This window comes from Myotis myotis, unplaced genomic scaffold, assembly GCF_014108235.1.
Source record: "Myotis myotis isolate mMyoMyo1 unplaced genomic scaffold, mMyoMyo1.p scaffold_m19_p_8, whole genome shotgun sequence".
Taxonomy (NCBI): Eukaryota; Metazoa; Chordata; class Mammalia; order Chiroptera; family Vespertilionidae; genus Myotis; species Myotis myotis.
The window spans coordinates 21,739,449-21,752,632 of NW_023416390.1; positions in this window are offsets into that span (position 1 = coordinate 21,739,449).

Genomic DNA, 13,184 nt, shown 5'->3' on the forward strand with positions numbered 1-13,184 from the left:
TGTATTTGTTCCCGTTTTGGTTTTTTACTTCAAAATAAGATATGTGCAGTGTGAATAGGAATTTGTTCACAGTTTTTTTTAAACTATAGTCCGGCCCTCCAACGGTCTGAGGGACAGTGAACTGGCCCCCTGTTTAAAAAGTTTGAGGACCCCTGCTGTGGATAGAGCATTGGCCTGCAGACTGAAGGGTCCCAGGTTCCATTCTGGTCAAGGGCACATGCCTGGGTTGCGGGCTCGATCCCCAGTGGAGGGTGTGCAGGAAGCAGCTGATTGAAGCTTTGCTCTTATATCCATATTTCACTCTCTCCCTCTCCTTTCCATTCTCTCTAAAAATAAATAAAGTTATCTGAGTTTTCCACTCTAAGGATGACAATGCTTATTCTCTTCCTTTTCTAATATTTATTTCCACTTGTTTATTCCTTACATTCCCTAGCAGACTGCCTTTAAAAGCTTCCAACTTGCCTGACACACAAAAAGGGGAAAGGATTTGACTTTTTACAGTAGATTTCAGAAGGAGTCCACCGGAGGAAGGCGCACAGAAGTATTCCACTTAGGAGGAATTTGGGAGTAATCTGGTGGGAAGGACTGTGTACTTAAACAGTGTTTGCAGAAAAAGCACACAATTTTTACTTATATTGTAAGCTCCTTTGGGGTGGCCTGGGGGCTGGTGGAGATGTTGATGGAGATATGGAGGAAAAATTGAACCCCCTCCATACCAGCCACCAGCACTTCTTTAGCACAACCACTACCAACAATTGGTTGATTAGAATGGCCCTGGGGCTGGGGGCATAGGCCACCTGGGGTCTGGCTGGACAACAGAGGGATCATTGGGGCAACTAGTGAATGGAGGAGGTGGGGGTCATGTCATTTTGCTCCTCTCTCTGTTCTGAGCTGGGAACCTGCCTCAGCTGCCCCAGCAGCTAATGTCGTCCCCTGGCTTTACACCTCTTTAATCACTTCTCCATTATCACATGAACCCTACTGTGCTGCGATGCTGTGTTTACCACTTTACCAGTCAGCCCTCCCCACTAGACCAGGGACCCTCTCTGAGTCATCTTTGGATCCTCCGCCAGGGAACAAGTGCAATGACACTAGACATACCTCCTATGATTTATGGATCATGGATCATCACTAGGATTCAGAGTGTCTGTTACTGCGGGCACATGGTCATGCCTAAGGTGTGCCTGAAAGCTTCACTTGCACACAGCCAGGCTGCTCTGTCTGGCATTGTTCTTTCCCAACCATCCTCTATTGTTTAAAGTTAGTGTCCATCTGTTTGAGTGCAAATTATGCACCTACCCATAAATGCCAAATTTATCATGCCACTGGTGCCTACCATTTTGCCCCGAGCAAGCATTTTTTTTAAGGCTAAGTCATGCTCTCCACCTGGTTCTCTTATCATTTATAACTAGTAGCAGGAAGTGTAGGAGACCATTGCCTAGGGCTACCCATGCTTTGCTTTTACTGCCCTGAGACTATTGTGATCTAATGCCTAGACTAAAAAGGACCTGAGGATGGGAAACTCCCTGAAGGGAGTGGACATTCCCCCTATTAATCATCTAGAGCAGTGGTTCTCAACCTTGCTAATGCCGCGACCCTTTAATACAGTTCCTCATGTTGTGGTGACCCCCAATTTCATTGTTACAAATTGAACATAATTAAAGCATAGTGATTACTCACAAAAACAATATGTAATTATATATGTGTTTTCCGATGGTCTTAGGTGACCCCTGTGAAAGGGTCATTCGACCCCCAAAGGGGTCGCGACCCACAGGTTGAGAACCACTGATCTAGAGAAAAGGTAGCTCATGAAGCAGAAAGTAGTGACTGGATACAGAGAAAAGAGACTGGGGCGTGGACTACAAAATGCCTGCAGGTCAAGCTGCAGCTACAGTAAAAGAGAGTGTTTGCCACCAGAGGGCAGCAAGGGACCCACTGAGAAAGACAAGAACAAGCAGCCATATCTTTTTTTGAGCATCCATATCTTAGTATCTATTTTAAGCCCCTTGTGTTTAATTTCTTTCTGCTTTTCCTAAGCTCTCAGTCAAGCCGTTTCAACATTCCAGTCTATTTAAACTAATGTCTGAGAATTAGAAAAGAGTCTGGTCCACCCTCAAGCCTGGAGGAGCAGCAGTGGTAGCTTAGGTCTCCAGTGGGAACATGATCTGGGGGTCAAGAGTCAAAAAGAATCTTTGCCTTCATGGCAAGAAAGAGCATTTTATTGAGGAGGGGGAAGGGCACACGTACTGGGCATGAGATAATGTTTTACCCACTTGAAAATGTTCCAGCAAGTCTACCCACCCAACTATCTTCCAACCTCACTTCCCACTTCTAACCGCTCCATCACAAACGGATCTGTAATGTTCCTAATGGGAAAACATTTTTCCTTTCTGTGCATAGCATCCAATGCCACAAAGACACATGGAGGTCATGTGTCGTGATATGTGAAGCCTGAATGCCACTCTGATGGCAAAATGCGGAGACCTCTTCTTGTCACCCTGCTTTTTAAATGGCAGCTTCTGTGCAAGACCACGGGAACAGCACAGTATGGCTGTGAGTATATCGATGTTGCCACGTGTCAGCTTTGATGTCCGCATCGGCATTTCTTCACATTCCTGCAGGAGAATCCACTTAAACCTGGGGACCAAATTGGAGGCAAAGGAGGAGGAGGAGAGGATTCACCCCCCTCCCCGGGGATTACCCCCGTTGCCAAATGACAGGTTCAAGGACAAGCATGTAGCCTAAGATGATCCACTCAGAGCCAAGTTCAGGTTGGTTGTTTAACAACAGTGGAAACAACAAGTATGTAGTCTTGTTGCTGCTGGACATCATTTTGCTACCATAAATAGCAAACCAGTCCAAGGACAAAAACTAACATACAGAGGAAGGCAGAGCTCAGAGAACCAGCAAAACAGGAGCCAGAGTCCTGAACAAACCATGCACAGAGGTCATCTTCTCTCTGTACTTTTCAGTTACAGGAGGCAATAAATTCTCTTTATTCAAGACCTATTCAAGTAAAGCTTTCTGTTACCCACAACCAAAACTGTGCCCAACTGAGAGAGTTCTAGAAACAAAAGGTGATCTGGAATGAGAGGAGAGAAGAGGAATGTCAGTGCATCACGGGGTCTTGGTTGTGACTGTCAGGATAATGGCAGGACTTAACAGAGATATGACCTCCTGGGTGCAGACCTCCTGCCCCCAATTGCCAAGTTCTGGTGGAAGCCAGAGAAGAACTTTGAAAGTTGAATACTTGAGAACCCATCTCAGGGCACTCTCCTGCGTGAATTCAGAAATGCACATGAAGGATCCAGAAATCCCTGCTTTGAAGTCAGAATGTAATTCAAACACTGCCTCCCCCCCTCCCCCACTTTATTAGTTTGTGATCTTGGACAAGTTTGTTAACATGTATCAAAGTATTCTTATCCATAGACATGGGGATAAAACTTGTCGCATGGTTCTATTGTGATGATGAATGAGATAAGAGTGCAGGATCTAAAGCAGCGGTTCTCAACCTGTGGGTCGCGACCCCTTTGGGGTCGAACGACCCTTTCACAGGGGTCATCGTGATGGTTTCCTAACACCATAGGAAAACACATATATAATTACATATTGTTTTGTGATTAGTCACTATGCTTTAATTATGTTCAATTTGTAACAATGAAATTGGGGGTCACCACAACATGAGGAACTGTATTAAAGGGTCGCGGCATTAGAAAGGTTGAGAACCACTGATCCAGAGCCAAACCATCCACTTCCATGCAAATCCCAGCTCTGTCCCGTGGCCTGTATGTCCACGGGAAGAGTAGATACTTGCCTTGGGCCTCAATTTTCTCATCTGTAAAATGAGAATGAAAGTAGCACCTAGCTTATAGGATTGATATGAAGATCAATGAGTGAATACATGGAAAGTGCTTAGCACAGCATCTCACTGATAATAAATGTTTAATCACTTTTATCTGTCTTTATACAAAATTCTTATGGTCCTATTGGGGAAATAGATACCAAACGCACTAAACAATACAGACCCTGACGCTACAATCCCACCTAATATAAGAGAAGGAAGGAACGCAGGAGGGAAGGAAGAGTGGAAGGACAAGTTTATCACAGGATTGTTCATAATAAAATTGGGTAATCATTTCAATGTCTTTCAAAATACTTTTATACAAAGTATAGTAGAGCTATAAAGTGGAACACTATGCTTCTATTTTGATCACTGTATCTCAAGGGCCTAGGAGGCATCTTAGTAATTAGGGTTCAATAAAAAGTTTTTGAAGAAAGAAAAACAAAGGGAAGAAAGATGGATTATATTTCTAGAGACTGGAAGACCCACAGTGACTTGCCTTCTGTTTATTTCACCTCCAGCCTCTGGGAAATAACGCTGGAGGGAAAGCTGACTCCACCATGGCCGTAAAGAAATGATTTAGCAGAACATAAGATCTCTAGCTATACTGGAAAACCAACTTAGATAAAGCAAAGGAGATTTTTCCTCAGGGGTTTTGAAATTCTCCCAGGTGATTCTAAAATACACAGCTGATTAAGAACCACACAGGAATAAGCCAAGTTCTAAAGAACATCAACGGCAGCTCATTTGTTTCATATTTTATTATACTCCTGCAATAAAATAATAAAATTTGTATGTTGCTTTCGTCTGAAAAAAAAAAAAAAAAGCAAAGGAGATTTTAAAAAGAATCTAGGCCTGGTTGCCAGGGTCTGTAGTTGCAAGAACAATCCAGTAGAGGGCAGCATTATCTTCAGTGGGGGTGGTGAAATAATCCAGGTGAAAATACCTTGTACTCCCTAGAAGTTGGATTAGACAGCGAACATCTTGCACCTAACACCACCCTTGAAAGTTTGCAAACCTTTTCCATTCTCCCCTTAAATTCCTTCCAGGTTAGACTTTAGCAAGTGCCAGAGTATGAATGCAGTTTGAGATGAACGATTGAGGTTTGTCACCCACATATGTCACTCAACTAATCACTGGCTTCAAGAATTTAATAGTCTTATCCCTATGGTCATCCCCTTTTCCAGTCCACTGGCCCTTCCTCCAGAGCAGTGTGAACCCTTACTTTCAAACAGCACCTTTGGATACTCTAGGCAAAGCAATGAAAAGGTATAGTTCAGAGAACTAAAAATTTTTCCATTTTCTTCTAGCTCACTTTTTGGTCCTCCAGCACTTAGCTCGGCCTGCCATCACAAAATCCCGTGGACTCAGTGGCTTAAACAACAGCTATTTATTTCTCACAGTCTGAAGGCTGGAAGTCTGAGATCAGGGTGCCAGCAAGCCTGTGTTGTGGTGAGGGCTCTCCATCTGGCTTGCAGGCAGCTATCTTCCATGCAGCCGTTTGCTTGCATGGTGCAGAGAGAGAAGGAGCTCTGGTCTCTTCCTCTTCTTATAAAGACACTAATATCATCGTGGGGCCCCACCCTCATCAGTCCATCTAAACCTAATTCCCTCCCAAAGGCCCCCCAGCCAACAACCATGACATTGGGGGTTGGCGCTTCAACCTCAGAATTCTGAGGAGACACAGACATTCAGCCATAACAAGCACAGCATCACAATTTGAGTAGGATGATTTCCTTCTCCTGTAGCACTCTCTTACATATTCATGAGGCAAGGTTCTAGCAAGTTCCAACAAACTTCTGTCTGTCTTTAGTGCAGGCTTGCTTGTTTTCTCTTACATAGAGGAAACTACTCAGAGCTCTACCCTATGTGACCCAACCAGCATAAGCAACAGTCTGTCTGACAGGCGTGGCTGCCAACGTATTATCCTTGGTTGCAGTAAAAACAAACTATACAAATAGTTACCTGGGAGTGGAGGGGTTGGAGATGAAAACTGGGTGGGGAGAGAGGGAACAGGTCGGAAGAATAGTTTTCATTAGTAGTTTTGGGGTTTTTTTTAATATATTTTATTGATTTTTTTACAGAGAGGAAGGGAGAGGGATAGAGAGTTAGAAACATCGATGAGAGAGAAACATCGACCAGCTGCCTCCTGCACACCTCCTACTGGGGATCTGCCCGCAACCAAGGCACATGCCCTTGACCGGAATCAAACCTGGGACCTTTCAGTCTGCAGGCCGACGCTCTATCCACTGAGCCAAACCGATTTGGCTCATTAATAGTTTTTAATTTTTGAAACGTGTGAGCTGGTTCCTATTTAAATATTAAGTGTAAAATATAAACCTAAAATGTTAAAAACGAACTTAAACATGGAGTGGGGAAATGCCGTGCTGCTAAGCATCTCCTTTAAGCGCTGGTGTCTGCAGCTGTATGTCTTCTGGCTGCTCTGTCTCCACTTTCACCCAGGGAGCCAAGGAGGCCTTCGGCCAATTCCAGGAAGCACCTGGCTGGGCCCCAGGTTAGAGACCCGTTGCTTCTCTTCATTCCCTCCACTGCAGACCCCTGACTCCAAATCAGCTCACCCTGGACTCTCTTGGTCCTTGTCTCCTCCCATCACTGGTCTGTCTAGCTTCTCGTCAGTCCCTCCACTGCAAGCCAGGGCATCCTGGCATCTCCTCATCAACCTCTTGGCCCTCTCTGCCTGCGTTGTTTCCAGATGTGATTCCAGATAGCTCCATGAATGTGCTCCTACAGTCTCCTAGGCACCAAGGTGACATCACACCCTGGGTTTTAATCTAGCCCTGGCAGTGAACTCCCACTGACTTGCATTGACTATTGAAACCCTCTTATGTGCCCTAGCAACATCCCCATTTTCTTTCATTTAAAATAAGGCTCTTGATTTATACTTGACTGTACATAGATCCAGCTTCCACTGAAATTACCTCTCATACTAGTAGTCCTAAAGCCACGGATGCAATCAGACTGCAGGTGAGTTTCTTTGGCTGCACAGAATTGATTCCTTTGTTCATTTAAATTAAAATTGGTTCCCAACTCTTAAAAATTTAAACTTTTTCATATTTAAAAAAATCTGGGTTTCTATGTCCTCTTCTAAAATTTAGAAGATCTGGCAATACTGAGCCATGGGGGAGGGGGGAAACCTGCTAAGTTGGTACAGAGAAGAGATCCTAAAAACACCATCTGATTTTAAACAAAAACCCCAAAGCAATCAAATGGGGAAAGGAAAGTTTTAGCAACAAAATGGTGCTGGAATAACTAAATATGGGAAAAACACAAACTTTGACCCCTATATAGTACACAAACATTATTCCTAGATGACTCATAGGCTAAATGTAAAAGCTAAAACTGTAAAGCCTTTAGAGAAAAACATGAATGAGTATCTTCATAACTTAGGGGTAAGCTAAAGACTTCTTATACAAATAAAAGAATGCAACAACCATTTTTTAAATTTTTTGATAAATTAGACTTCATCATAATCAGAAATTTCTACTCATCAAAAAAACAACATTTAAAACAGAAATAGCCGAAACCGGTTTGGCTCAGTGGATAGAGCGTCAGCCTGCGGACTGAGAGGTCCCGGGTTCGATTCCGGTCAAGGGCATGTACCTGGGTTGCGGGCACATCCCCGGTGGGGGATGTGCAAGAGGCAGCTGATCGATGTTTCTCTCTCATCGATGTTTCTAACTCTCTCTATCTCTCTCCCTTCTTCTCTGTGAAAAATCAATAAAATATATTTAAAAAAAAAAAAAACAGAAATAGACAAGCCGCTGCCTGGGAGCCAGCACTGACTCGGTGGTGGTAAGAAGCCATGGCTGGCTGAGGTCTCCCCAACAGAGACCATGGCGTGAGAAGGGAGGAGAGCCATAGCTCCCAAATGCACTGATTGTCCTTGTGCCTCTCACACAAATCTGTAACTCGAATGTCTCACAGCTTCCAGCCACATTAAATTGTAATCAAGACAATAAATTACATGCCTAAAGTTTGGAAATAGACAAGCAGGAAACTAAACATTCCCTAGGCCTCTGAAACCCAGATGCACGACAGAGTCAAGCTGCCCCCTGCCTTTAGACACAACCCAGAAACAGAGCTGATGGGTGACATTGACAGGCCCCAGAGGAAACCCATCTCTCGTCTATTTATTCCTTTTGTCCTCTTGATGCTATTTAAGGAATAAACATTTCCCCTTAAAGATGGTCCTCCTAAGAGTACAGAGATGGCATAAAGAACATACTAGTTGTCAGAAAACCTGGTTTAGAATTACATTAAGTTGGGCAACTTAACCACTCAGTGCCTCCTTTTCCTCTTGTGTAAACTAAGGATAATAACTGCTAAAGAACAAAGGAGAAAACACACTTTAAAATGTGTCCAGCCCTAGCCGGTTTGGCTCAGTGGATAGAGAGTCAGCCTGCGGACTGAAGGGTCCTGGGTTCAATTCCAGTCAAGGGCACATGCCCAGGTTTGCGGGCTCGATCCCCAATAGGAGGTATGCAGGAGGCAGCCAATCAATTCTCTCTCATCATTGATGTTTCTTTCTCTCTCTCCCTCTTCCTTCCTCTCTGAAATAAAGATATATTTTAAAACAAAAATAAAGTGTGTCCAAAACTTGGCTCAGGGTTATAAAGAAAAGAACCCCAGCCCTAACCGGTTTGGCTCAGTGGATTGAGCATCGGCCTGCGGACTGAGGGGTCCCAGGTTCGATTCTAGTCAAGGGCATGTACCTTGGTTGTGGGCACATCCCCAGTGGGGGGTGTGCAGGAGGCAGCTGATCGATGTTTCTCTCCCATGGATGTTTCTAACTCTCTATCCCTCTCCCTTCCTCTCTGTAAAAAATCAATAAAATATATTTTTTTTAAAAAGAATAGAACCCCACCCACTCTAGGGACATACGTTACTTGTATGATAACTAAAGTTAATAAGTATTTCATTTTGAAAAACTAAGAAATATGTTATCTATGCTGTGCTTTAAAGGATTTCTGCATGTATCCTTTCATTTGACAAATATTAATAGTTGATTATGTGAAAGATGGTGTCTCAGGGATTGGGGTAGACACAAAAGACAATCAGAGCTGAGCTATGAGAACCTCTCTCTACTTCCTGACACCCAATGGGTCCCACTGCTGGACCCACTGTCCACACCTTCCTCCTTTGCTCCTGCCACAGTGGAGCTGCTGTCCCTTGGCCACCCTTAGATTCCATCTCCCAGTTTCTCAGAAGCCTCACACTATTCATTATTGTCTTTGCTTTATCTTCCATTTCTTGTCTCTTGCCGCTTATTTGTGGACAAAGAAAACTGCTCAACTCTCTTCCATACTAATGGGAGGGAGGAAGAAAATAAGTACTAAGACAGAATTACCTGGGAGGAGGGAGAAGGAAGGGAACAGGAGGAGAGAATGGGGGAGGAAAGAGGCCTCTAGAGTATATTCTCCATTCTTAACTATTTAAAAAATATATGTTTATTAATTTCAGAGAGGAAGGAAGAGGTATAGAGAGATAGAAACATCAAGGATGAGAGAGAATCACTGATCGGCTGCCTCCTGCATGCCCCCCACTAGGGATCAAGCCTGTAACCCTGGCATGTGCCCTTGACCGGAATGGAACCCAGGACCCTTCACTGAGCTAAACCAGCTAGGGCTCCATTTTTTAAAAAATATTTTTTATTGATTTTTTACAGAGAGGAAGGGAGAGGGATAGACACTTAGAAACATCGATGAGAGAGAAACATCAATCAGTTGCCTCCTGCACACTCCCTACTGGGGATGTGCCCGCAACCAAGATACATGCCCTTGACTAGAATCGAACCTGGAACCCTTCAGTCCAAAGGCCGACGCTCTATCCACTGAGCCAAACCAGTTAGGACTAGGGCTCCATTCTTAACGGGTTTTTTAAGATGATTTGTTCTCTTTTTTTAATATATTTTATTGATTTTTTTATAGAGAGGAAGAGAGAGGGATAGAGAGTTGGAAACATCGATGAGAGAGAAACATCTATCAGCTGCCTCCTGCACACCTTCTACTAGGGATGTGCCCGCAACCAAGGTACATGCCCTTGACCGGAATTGAACCTGGGACCTTTCAGTCCGCAGGCCGACGCTCTATCCGCTAAGCCAAACCAGTTAGGGACATTCTTAACATTTTTGAAGAAGCATGGTAGCTTGACTGCAATAAAAACATAATACAGCCCGATTGGTGTGGCTCAGTGGTTTGGCATCGACCTATGAACCAGGTCATGGTTCAATTCCTGGTCAAGGCACATGCCCAAGTTGCAGGCTCAATCCCTATTGCGGGGTGTGCAGAAGGCAGCCAATCAATGATTCTCCCTTATCACTGATGTTTCTCTCTCTTTCTCTTTCCCTTCCTCTCTGATATCAATAAAAATGTATTTTTTAAAATAATACAGACAGCAGTGTAGAAGCAATATCATGAGATAGGCAGAGAAGGTGCTCTCTCCCCGTGACCAAAAAGGCTGACCCAGTCCTGTGGGCCACAGCACCTGCCTTGGATGGCTCTCTCTTTGTTGTTGTTGTTGTTTGGTTTTTTGTTTGTTTTTATTGATTTAGAGAGGAAAGGAGAGGGAGAGTTAGAAACATCAATGATGAGAGGGAATCATTGATTGGCTGCCCCTGCACACCCCCCACTGAGGATCGAGCCCGCAACCCGGGTATGTGCCCTTGACTGGAATTGAACCCGGGACCCCTCAGTCCACAGGCTGATGCTCTATCCACTGAACCAAACCAGCTAGGGTATCTCTCTTGATGTTAGAACCTGTATGATGTCAATGGTGGATGAATCCTCTCTCTCCAGTTACCACTCAATCCCTCCTCCCCTACAGCTAGATTTCTATAGAGAACTGTGTGTTTTCCATCCTTTTTCTCCTAATTCTCAGCCCATCAAGTTGGCCACTGAGCCCCACCCCTCCACCAAAACCAGTTCTCCCCTTGGACACCTCTCAGTCCTATCTCAATTTCCCAATAGCATTTAGCATCACACTCTTGTATCTATCCTTTCATGGTATCCTCCACCACTGTTTCCTTTCCTGCCTGACCTCTCACTGTTGGGGCTCCCAGCACACAGTCCTAAGACCCTTGCTCTTCTTCCTGTACCCTCTTTCCTAGGCAGTCTCATCCAGGACAGTGTGTTAATCACTGTACAAACACCAATGTCCTCCAGGAGACATTTGCTTCATCGCTATGGCCACATGTCTTATAGATCTCATTCATTCATTCTCACTCATTCATATCTCATAGATCTCATTCATTCATTCTATTCATCACCTAAATGTGTCAGGAGCAACAGGTACTGGATAAAAGAAATGAAGAACTACAAACCTGTCAGAATGACTGTCATCAATAAATCAACAAACAAGTGTTGGTGAGGATGTAGAGAAAAGGGAATCCTCATGCACTGTTGGCCGCTGAGCCCCACAGTGGAATGCAAATTGGTTCAGCCATTATGAACCTGTTTCTATTTTGTTTGTTAATTTATTTTGTTCATTAGATTTCACATAGGAGTGAAATCATATGGTACTTGCCTTTCTCTGACTGGCTAATTTCACTTACTATAGTACTCTCTAGGTCCACCCATGCTGTCGCAAATGGTAAGATTTCCTTCTTTTTTATGGCTGAATAGAGAGTATTTCCATTGTGTAAAGGAACCACAGCTTAAGGCCACTGGAATTCTGATAAAGGGTGCACTGAATCTGTAGATGCTTTAGGGGAGTATTGCCATCTTAACAGTAGTCTCCCAATTCATGACCATGGAATGTCTTTCCATTGATTTAGGTCTTTAATTTCTTTTAGCAATGTTTTGTGGTTTGTTTTTTGTTTTTGTTTTGTTTTGTTTTTTAATATATTTTATTAATTTTTTACAGAGAGGAAGGGAGAGGGATAGAGAGTTAGAAACATAGATGAGAGAGAAACATTGGTCAGCTGCTTCCTGCACATCCCCTACTGAGGATGTGCCCGCAACCAAGGTACATGCCCTTGACTGGAATCGAACCTGGGATCCTTCAGTCCGCAGGCCGATGCTCTATCCACTAAGCCAAACAAGTTAGGGCTGTTTTGTGGTTTTTAGTGTACAGACCTTTCTCCTCTTGGTTATACTTATTCCTAGGTAATTTATTCTTTTAGATGAAATTGATTTCTTCATTCCTTTTCAGATTGTTTCTTGCTAGAGTATAGAAACACAACTGATTTTTGTGTATTGATGATCTTGAACACTAAAAGTTTACTGAATTCATTTATTAGCTCTAGCAGTTTTTGTGGATTCTATGGGATTTTTTTTTTTAATATACTTTTTTAATTATTTCAGAGAGGAAGGAAGAGGGAGAGAGAGATAGAAACATCAATCAACGATGAGAGATAATCATTGACTGGCTGCCTCCTACATGCCCCCTACTGGGGATAGAGCCTGCAACCCAGGCATGTGCCCTTGACTGGAATCAAACCCAGGACCCTTCAGTCCACAGGCCAAAGCTCCATCCACTGAGCCAAAGCAGCTAGAGCTATGAAATTTTCTTTATACAGAATTATGTCATGTGCAAATAGAGATAGTTGAGTTCTTGTTTTCCATTGTACTTCCAGTACAATGACAAATGGCACTGGTGAAAACAAACACCTTTATCTTCTTTCTCATCTGAGGAGGAAAGCTTTCAGTCTTTCCCCATTGAGTATGATAGTAGTTTTGATGTTTTTCTCATAAATTCCACTATCATGTTTTAAAAATTCCCTTTATTCCTAATTTTCTGAGTATTTTTATCATGAAAGGGTGCTGAATTTTGTCAAATGTCTTTCGTGCATCTACTGAGTTCTTTTTTCTTTTCCTTCATTCCATTAATGGGATGCATTACATTCATTGATATTCTTATGTTGAACCAAGGCAGCTAACCAGTGATTCTCATCACTGATATTTCTGTCTCTCTCTTCTTCCTCTCTGAAATCAATAGAAATATATATTTTTTAAAATCCCCAACAAATTACTAGCAAACCAAACTCAACAGCACATTAAAAAGATTATAGCCCTGCCCTAACCGGTTTGGCTCAGTGGATGGAGCGTCGGCCTGTGGACTGAGGGGTCCCAGGTTCGATTCCAGTCAAGGGCATGTACCTTGGTTGTGGGCACATCCCCAGTGGGAGGTGTGCAGGAGGCAGCTGATCGATGCTTCTCTCTCATCCATGTTTCTGACTCTCTATCCCTCTCCCTTCCTCCCTGTAAAAAATCAATAAAAATATATTTAAAAAAAAAAAAAAAAAGATTATAGCCCTAACTGGTTTGGCTCAGTGGATAGAGCATCAGCCTGCGGACTCAAGGGTCCCAGGTTCGATTCTGGTCAA